We start from the raw sequence: 10,417 nt of genomic DNA on the forward strand, positions 1-10,417 counted from the left end.
TATTTTTATCCTCAGGACTAGGGACATTGTCTGAAAAGATATAATGGTGGTCACTGATATTTAATTGTACATAAGAGAAAAAAAAACTTATGACAGAAAAGATATATATAAAAAATGTTGTTGAGTTTGAGAAAAAAATATCCCACGTCTCATTCCGGATTGACTTTAAACCAGAACCTTTACCCCTTTAAAGGGCCATTTTTTTCTAGTCATATTATGTTAAAATATTTTTAGGCTTGAAATTAGAATAAGAAAAGGGATTCATTTAGCTTATTAGATAAATTTAATTTGATTCATTAATTAATTTGGTTAATTAATAATTAAGTAACAAATCAAGACACATCATTTTGTCTGAGATAAAGAACTGAAGCATCTAAGTTTCTGACTTACTAAAAAAATGTGTCAGAACTTATTCCAACCTAAATAATTTCATACAAAGATTGATAAATTTGGTGGGAACCATACTTCCCACGGCCCTAGAAAGGGTTAAAAGAATATCCTGAACAATAACACACGACAATCATCACTATTCTGCTACTGTTCACAAGCACTGTATTAGTGGAGAAGATTTAATCAATATAGACTTATTTCAACCAGCAGAAGTTGTCTCCCCAAAACATTCTTGCATTACCTCCTAGAGAACGCCTTGCATGGCATTGGCGTATAATAGTAACAAAATATTTACCTTTGGCGTGAATAAGCATTTTTACTGAATCCATATGTCAACCTTGGCGAATTTTTTGGTGATTAATCCCTGACATGAGATAACAGTGTCCGGAAATCAAATTTATGTTTCAGATTCTTTTTTTCCCAACCGATTGAAACTAAAATTTGGCACAGAACTACGATTGTAGTCACAAAATCCCATACCAAATTTTATATAATTAAATCTGTGTAGATGTGAGTTACTCACTTATACGTTTCTGAAAATGAAGACCGACAGATGGTTAACTCTTCGTTGGATATGGCTCAAAATTTGATAGAAAAGTTATAAGCGAAAAGTAAAATTGTTCCTTTAAAGTTATTTTTTGACATGAACACAGACGCTAAATCCAAAATACTTCATGTTATTTATTTACTGATAAATCGTTTGACAGTTTCCCATTTAAACTCAATAAACCAGGGACATTTTTTTATATCTCATTTTTAAATAAAACTGATTGTGGAACTCAACAGGAAGGGCAATAGCAATCGGATAACAAGGTTTCTGATATGGAACTGGAAATTCTGCGTACGAAACTTTATTCTTACTATCTATGTAATGTAGATACTCTCTATATTTGATATAGAGAGTATCTACATTCCCACCCAAGCTAGTGTGGCATGGAAATTTGGCAAGGTGTATCCCTGAAATGCTGTCATCTTCATAGGGCAAAAGTTCAGAGTCGAAGTTCGTTCCAACGTAGCCTTGTTACAGATCGGACGATAGTGTAATTAAACTATAATTAACTATTCCGCTAGAAGTCACGTGACTGAAATAAGCACAGCTTCCGCATTACCCAACCGTTTATCTGACGGAAAACCACGCTTACTATTTAGATTATTATTATTAAAAAACGTAAAACATCCGCAGACGGAAAAACTCCTCTTCAAACACCTACGTCCTTATACTGTTCTGTCATGCAGTTAGTTAATATTATGTATCAAGCAATTACAGCAATCTGTTTGCGAAAACAACAGCAAAAATAAAATGGGCGAAGTATTTAATTATTACATTGGACATAAGGAAAACATTATTTCTCTATTCTGGGTTTATGGTTTATTATTATTATTTTCATTTCATCGACTCGATTAGGTGCCTTTCTTTTTTTCATGAATGGAGCAGCAAATCAACCGCACTGCTTCCCATGTTTATAGGTCAAGCGAGATGACTGTGGTAAAGGGTAAAGAGATATAAATTCGTCTCGGTGTGTGGGCGTCGCGTATTTTTTTTTCGTAAAGGAGTAAATTAGAGGTGTTGATTGTTTATCTGGAACAGAGAAAAGAAAAGGAGCTAATTGTTACTCCGAAAGAGCTCCTCTATTTATTTATTTTTTCTTATTCTTTGCTTCTTTCGGAAATTAGTTTTCTTGGAAAACTGCACCTAAAGAAAGATTTTTTTTTTTTTTTTTTTTTTTTTTTTTTGTATGTGTGCGTGATTTTATTCCGAAATAACGTCAGGGACACGGTAGAAAATAGAATTGTAGTTGCAGTAAATCACACATAGCATTTTTCTGACAATAAGAAAAGAGAATGTGTGTTAATCAGGATTTCTCAAACGATGGTTCATAGATCATTTGTCTACATTGCATTATTTTTAGGCTGTTATTCTTATAAATAAGATTTCTTATAAGATTTAAAAGGATGCCCAAAATATATTCAAAATAGATATTCTTTTAGCATCTTGCTATAATCTTTGTTTTTTAACATTTATCTGTAATATTTGTTTTTGAGGTGGTGACCACAGTAAAAATACTCTAGGCACAGCTCTAGGTTAACAGGTAAGAATATATGCTTTTCCACAAATTATTCTTTGCGAATAGAATCCTACATATCATATAATATATCTATATTTTATTGCGACTTAAAAAATTCTGTATGAAATATTGTTGAATTGTATAATTTTTTTAATATAAACTCTCTATTTCCGACGCTATGCTTTTAATTGAACGGTAGATTTATAACGGTATAGGTTTTTTGTAAATTTTATTTTTGTGGTGCCAACTTTAAACAGTTTTCGATTCCTTAACATAGACTTATATAATAAATACACCCAACCATACAGAGAATACTACTTTGCATTTAATAAATTGTTTTTTATTCCTACAGTGCAACGTGCAACCGTTTGGCAACAAGCTTTTATCTCCATTTATAAGCTTCAATTTTTTTTTTATTGTTATTTTTAATTTTCTGTACACTTTTTTTTTATTGAACAATACATTGAATGACACGGTACTTTTCATACATTTAAATAGCATATTACAGCGAATGACGCAGTCAAATAGAACGCAAAAATTGCAACAAGTAGGTGAGATATTGCACAGCTGTTTTTAAAGTAGGCTCAAATGTATATTAAAAACAGTTTTACAACTTTACTTTGAAAAATCCTCCTTTTCAAGAAAATTCCTTTATCATCAGAGAATTTTTTTAGCCAAGATTCAAGCAGTTTGAAATTTTGAAATCGTATATTTTGAATCAGAATTACGTTAAATAAAAAAAATTAAAAATGCAGATTTAATGAATGAAATTTAACCTTTTATTTGGCATGGTTGCTTAGAAATAATGTATGTTAGTTAGTTAGTTATATTAGCGTCCCGCTTTAAAGCAACACTAGGGCTATTTCGGGACGGACTTTGTAATTTTGAACCGCGGTCAGATGACGAGGACGACACCTGAAGTAATGTGCGTTTACATTGGTTCTTATGCGAGATCTGCAACTTCAAATGTAGGTATTGTAAGCATGCCTTCATACACAGATTTCTGAATAATAATTAAAATAAATTAATTATAGTAAATTTCTAAGAATTAATTAAGTTATGATTAATTTATAGTCAATTTGTAAGAATTGATTAAATTATAATTAATTAATTAAGTTATGATTAATTTATAATAAATTTCTAAGAATTGATTAAATTATAATTAATTAATTATAATAAACTTCTAGAAGCACATAAATATATTATACATATTCTACTTATTTAGTATATGTGTCCTCCTTTTTAAAAAATTACAACTCTTCACCATTTGCAAATTAAAAGATTAAATACTGCATTCGGTTAACAGAATACAGAAGTACATAATTTTTCCTCACAGCTACTGTTAAATAGGAAATTTGGTGCCAAATCGAAACCAGTGAAAGATCAAAGCAGAAATTACAACAATTCGATTGAATGAAAAACTTAATATCAAAATGATTAATTTTTTTAAATATGTATGTGACATTTGAAATAATCTCTCGTCCAAACTCTTCCGTAATATTATTAATATTTAAATAACTAAATCCAGACCAAACAACTTAATTTTATCAATAATCTTTGTCTGCAATGTAGATATTTTTTGTTATTAAGTATCAACAATCGGATTAAAAGAATAACACTTTCAGATGGCTTTTAATCGAGTTGCTTCTCGCAGATAATTTGTAGGAGATATGACATCATTACTGTCATGTTTTTGTTGGCACGCGACTTCTTAAGTAATTCTTAGCTGAAAGATAGTAATTTTATTTCTTTACAGACAGAACTGGTTAGAAGTTATGTTATTTTTCTATTTATAAATTTTAATTTGTTACCGTAATATTGAATTTAGTTAATGTCTTTAAAATTTTATATGAAGGGTGATTATATTTCTATTCTAGAAAAGTATTTAGATTTGTTTGCAAGTAGATAATGAAAAAATATCAAAAGAAAGCATATCGAAACTTGATCAAAACAAAACAGCACATTTCATTGATCGTAGTCTGGAAACTATAAGGATTTTGAGCAAACTAGCATGTTTATATATCAACATTGAATATTTAAATTGACAACCGTTCGGTAGAATGTATAGTCAATTTAAATTTAAATTGAGATATAAAATAAATTTTCAATTTGTTGAAAATAAATAATGCCATATTTAAAATCATGATTTCCAAATTAACAACTAATGCGCATGTTTGATTTTAAGAAAAATGAATGAAAGAAAGAAAAGTAAGTTCTTTTCATTTGTTTTTAATTCGCTTTTGAGAATTTTACATCTCTTATATTTCTATAGTATTTAAATATTGAAATGGTTTTCGAATAAATAATGAACAAAATCAAAAGAAAAGTATTGCGAAATGTGATGAAAATAAAATAACTTATTTCACTGATCATGATTAAGAAACCGTGAGGACTTTGAGCACCATGGCATGCAAATATCAAAACTGAGTATTCATTAAACAATCGTTCGGAAAAACGGATGGTCAGTTTAAATAAATTGTGAAACAAAGCACATTTGAAATAAAAAATGTGTTGGAAAATTAATAATACCAAATTCAAAATCATGATTCTTAAATTAAAAACTAATGCGCATATTTGAATAAAAACTAATGCGCATGTTTTACAAAAAAAGGAAAAGAAAAAGAAAGAAAAGTTCTTTTCATTTGTTTTTCTTCAGTGTAAAAAATAAATATCTCCACAGTTTTCTTATATTTCTTATAGGATGTTGTTTATGTTGTATTCGAACACTTTTGAAATAATAACCTGTAGACAAGAAAAAAAATTTTGTTTCCAAACATCGTGCGCCAACCCTTTTTCCGAGAAGGAACAATTTTTCCCGCCCTTTTCTGAGCGAGAAGAATGTTGACCTCCTAACCTTGTTCTAATATTCAAGATCAAGACTCGGGAGGAACTCTCCCGTCCTTCGTCATCACCAGAGCGCTTTGTTTCCTGCGCGAGCACCACGGCGTCATTCATCTCGGGCGCACCACTACTACCGGAAGTCGGGACCCGCTCCAAAATAAAAATAATACCACTGATAAATGCTCACGCGCTCGCAGCCGACTGACGCCTGCCGGCGCAGGTGATCGCTTCTCTCTCACTCCGTTATTTCGAACACCAGCCACCAGAAGAATCATAAAATAAAAAAGAAATCATCCTCGTACTGTGTACGCTGCAGGGTTGCCGGATTGCCCTTTTTCAGACGATATTTCTCGATCTGCTTTGTCTCAGAAGTTTATTCTTTGCCGTGCATTCGTTATTGACTTATTTTTGCTTTTAGTTTTCACTCACAAATTTTTTAATTTTTTACACATTAATTTTGTTTATATATATATATATATATATAATATTAGCAATTCATGTTTACATGATGTACAGTTTAATTTTGGAGCTTGCTGCGCATTTAGAACAAGGAAAAAGGGCGTGTCGTGCCATACAAATATGACATGTGATTATGGTGCCACTTGAAATCCTATTACAGTGCTATTATGCAGTAGAATAATTATCCGTATTCAATGGGAACAAGCAGTATAATCGAATATCGGGGAAAAAAAGTGGGTTATTTGTTATAAAGTAAAACGAAATTTGTATATTGTATAATAATTCACTGACAATATATATAAAATATGTTTTTGTATTTTTACATAAATATCAATTTAATACTGTTTAAAAATATATCAAGGCCAGTTATTTCATTATCGTTATTGATATACAGTTGAAATATTTTGATTGCAATTTTTTCCACGTTCAAAGTGTCCAACAAAGCTGGACTTAGAATGGTTACAGTTATATTGCGCATCAATACTGTAACCAGTTATTAATATTTATGCAGTAAAAATTTTCTACAGATTGCAATGACCTGTAGCAAGTTTTCTACTGCATGACAAGAGGATTGCATATTCCTGTCGAGATTGTTTTAAATCTAATAAATAAATTGGTCCAATATGTCAATTGAAGAGTGAAATATTATCCAAGGGTCATTCTCTTCAATATTAGGAAGTACTCTACCTATCCTCTATCTCAAATCCTAGATTAATTTCAAAAAATCACGGAACTAATACAAGACGAGCGTCCAGTCATCGCCTAAAAATAATTATATTTTAATAAAAATTCTGAAATATAATTATCTTCAGTATTTGCCGAATTGTGAAATTCCTATTGGTGTAGAGCGTATTTTGTTCCTTTTTGTTAATAATTTCTAATTTAAATATCTGGAATGGGTCCTGGGAGGCAATTTGTCTGCTTCTGTAGGTTTTATTCGATTTAGATAATTGGTAAACATAGAATTTCTGTATATGGAATAAAATTTTTATATATCGAGCAAAAATATCTCCACAAAAAATAATAATCAGAAGGAATATAAATAATTAAACCAAGAGAAGAAAAAAAAACACTATTTCACCTGATTTTTACAGTAATAGAAATTCTCGGATATCCGGAAGACTCTTACGAAAAAGCTGCTTGGAGTCGTATGTTTTGATTGCTTTATATTGATCTTTATTTGGCTCAAAATTTTTATGTCAGTTCATATGTAAAGTAAGCAGGGCCCCTAAGCGGAAATATTTAATTGGAAAAGAGAAATTTAGTTTAACAAGAAGCAGAACAGGAAAAAATAATGAAATTTTAAGAAGTACGTTATTACCTATTTTTAAGCATCGTTGTTACGTGTACATTTAAAAAATATATTATTTATGATTTAATTCTTTCGTCTTAGTTTTAATTAAGTCTTTAAGTCTATGTATAATTGTCTTTTAACAATAAACGATGAAAATTTTGCAGTGTGTACTTCTGCATATTGAAATTTTGTTTATAAATCTTCAAATGTGATGCATAGAGATTTCATTGTATTAGCAAAAATTATTTTTATCCGTCATTGCTTTTTAGAAAAAAATGTGAAATAATTATTTATTTTGTTGTTCCATATAGCTAAGTTCAAAAAACTCTGTTCATTTTAATATTCCTCCTCAAAACCAATAAGTCAATCAAATAATTAAAAATACAGCTTAGTTTTTAAAGACTCTTGGCATTATTTTTCCATTCTTCTCTGGCAGCTGTGGGTTTAAGCATCAACCACAAGGATCAAAGATAAAAAAGTAAAAAAGCTGCGCTTCTCATACTGTGCCGCTTTCTTCTCCAGGCTAAAGCGAATGAACTGTTGCGCAAGAAAGCTGAGATTGCGCAACGTCATGAAACCCATGCTCTTTTCGATTCCATTGTCATCTGGCGGTTGGACATTGCTTTTTCGATTTACGGCAGACGCTCGGTCCGTGAGTTGCGGTTTTTATCACCTCCTTTTTATTAAGCTGTCGTGTTTTATGTAATAATTGTGGGAGAAAAACAGAATTGGCCTTTCTTTTTTTTTTTTTTAACCTTTTCTTTCACACAGGTACCTGTTAAATATCATTGTGTGGTGCTGTTCTGTCTCTAACTCGTAGATTTAATTAAATTATCAAACCCCCGAATAGGTGCCAGATTTTATATTTTTGTCCTGGAATGGAAAATGATTCCGTATTTAACTTGAATACCCCCGTATTTTATTTATAAGTACATATCTCATATTTAAAAAAAAGACACACTAGAATTATTATTATTATTAAGTTTCAGTTAAAATTCTGTGCAACAAACACGAAGATTCCTGTGAAAGAATTCGATACATAGAAATTTTATTATTCATTTCATATATTTAGAAATTATCGTTTACGTTTCATTATAATTTTATAATTTGATTTACAAAAATTCGATGTATATATTTTTTTTCTCTTAAAACAATTGTCCATAGTTAATTTTTAGGGTTAAAAATGAATTGAAAGGAATAAAGTACCAAAATAATATTTTAATGAATTTTAAAAATTGGGTTTTCTTCTTCTCTCAAAATTGTTGATTCTTGCTTGACACTCCCTTTTTTTTTTTTTTTTTTTTAGAGTGAGAGAGGTTTTATTTTTTACACTTCTTGTCCATTGTCTTCACACTGCATATTTTACTAAGCTCAAACACAAAGATTTTCGTTTAAAAATCATATTTACTATGGAAAAATGTAAAGTTAATCTCTTTTAAAATAAAAATCTCATTCCAAGTTAAGAAAGTCCCATAATTGAAGTTACGAATAACGTAATTCATAAATGGCCTTCGATCAGCCAAAAATTTATTGCAGTGTGAATAAGTGAAACCATTTTTCTTTCTTCTTCATATTGTTACTTTTTAAGAGAGAATTCAACTGTTACTTTTGCATACTAATAAGTATATACAATACATATGCAGAGCCTCTATTCGATAAATAGTAATTTTGTTTTATATAGGGAAATTACCTCCTGTAGAAAATCCAAGATTTCTTAAAAAATTGGATTTGCATAAAGAATTTCTGATATATGGAAACTCAATATGTGGGAGGAACTAAAAAGAATGTATTCTGCTTTAATTTTTCATTTGCATTCACAATACGGTACGTTTTGCATTTCGCTTTGCAGAGCGATGAAGAGAAGCAATCAAATTGTAAAATAATCGGCTGCGGAAAATTATCGTATATGGAAGTAGTATTTGAAACAAACTTTCAAATATGGAAGTAGTAACTCAATCAGCTGTTGTGACTTAAATGTCAAAACAGCTGATGCGGTTTTCGGACATCTAAGTTGTTCTTCACTTAGATAATAGAAAACCGCATCGACCAAAAAATACGAAATTCGATAAATGATCTTAACCCTTATCGTGGCAAGATTGCTTTTTTGAAGAAAAGCAAAAAAAAAAAAAAAAAAAAAAATGTATATAGGTAGCTTCTTTACGCTATATCTATTCTTATCTATTTCTTATATAGGTAGCTTCTTTTCTTATTTTTCTTAGTAAATTATTTTATAGTGGTAGTATATTTTTATAAAGTTGTATGTATGGTATACTATACAAAATTAACATAAGGGTTAACACAAATTTTTTGTAGATTTCTAACAGACTTTGAACAAAATCCATCAAAAAGTTGTCGTCTGTCTCAATGCTTACAAATTCGAATCTCAAAATTGTAAGGAACTAAGAAAATGAAATTTGGTATACACTTTTATCATCGAAAATGTAGAAGCGTTTTAAATGTTGAACTGAACCCGTCGAGGGCGTGGCCATTTGTCAGTCAGTAGATCAGGGCCAACGCCAGGGGTGCGCAGCCTGTGTCGCACCATAGGGCGCCGAGAGTATAGGGGCGCCAGTTCGTAATCATAAATTCGGAAGTTTGCTCACGTTATGTAACAGGCTGCTGGAAAGGAAAGCGAATGGAAAGCTAATCGAAATTGCGAGAGAGAGAGAGAGAGAGCTATTCTAATTTTGTTATGGTAACTATCTTTAAATGACATGAGACAACATTGTGTCATTTACTATTTTTATCCAACTACGATTTTTTTTTAATCTTTTGCTGCTTTTAAAATATATATTATATCGAGAAAAAACATTATACATGATATATATTTATTAAGGGGAGGGGGAAAGGCCACAATACTTTCGCACAAGGTCCCGAATACTGTCATATATCGGATAGTATATTAAAGTGATAACTCTAATATACAGCAATCTAGATAAATGAAATTTGGTACGCTATCTTGATTCCAAAAATCTTGATTTGTATTAAATTTTGCCTGTAATCTGTATTCATTTTGCAGTTAATTGAAAGGAGGACGCCTCAAATTATTGTCAATTTCTTTATTAAACTGTGAAATAATATACGCAATATATTATATCTCTAAGTGAGGTACTAACTTGGGAGGACACTCCTCTTACGGTCTTTACCACAACTTAAGAGGGCTTATTTCCGTTTAGCCCTGTAGATAATTTATAAGGATAATTGAAAAGTATAATGTATTGTCTATGTATATGAAAAAATTGAGGGAAGTGCATTCCTGCTATTTCGAAGTGATATTAGTGAGGCGATATATAACTTTTATACGAAGCTCTTAAAAAAAATCATTTCGCGCTAAAAGTTAATATTTTGTAGTTATTGTACCCCAATG

The sequence above is a fragment of the Argiope bruennichi genome, chromosome 4 (assembly GCF_947563725.1).
Source record: "Argiope bruennichi chromosome 4, qqArgBrue1.1, whole genome shotgun sequence".
Lineage (NCBI taxonomy): Eukaryota > Metazoa > Arthropoda > Arachnida > Araneae > Araneidae > Argiope > Argiope bruennichi.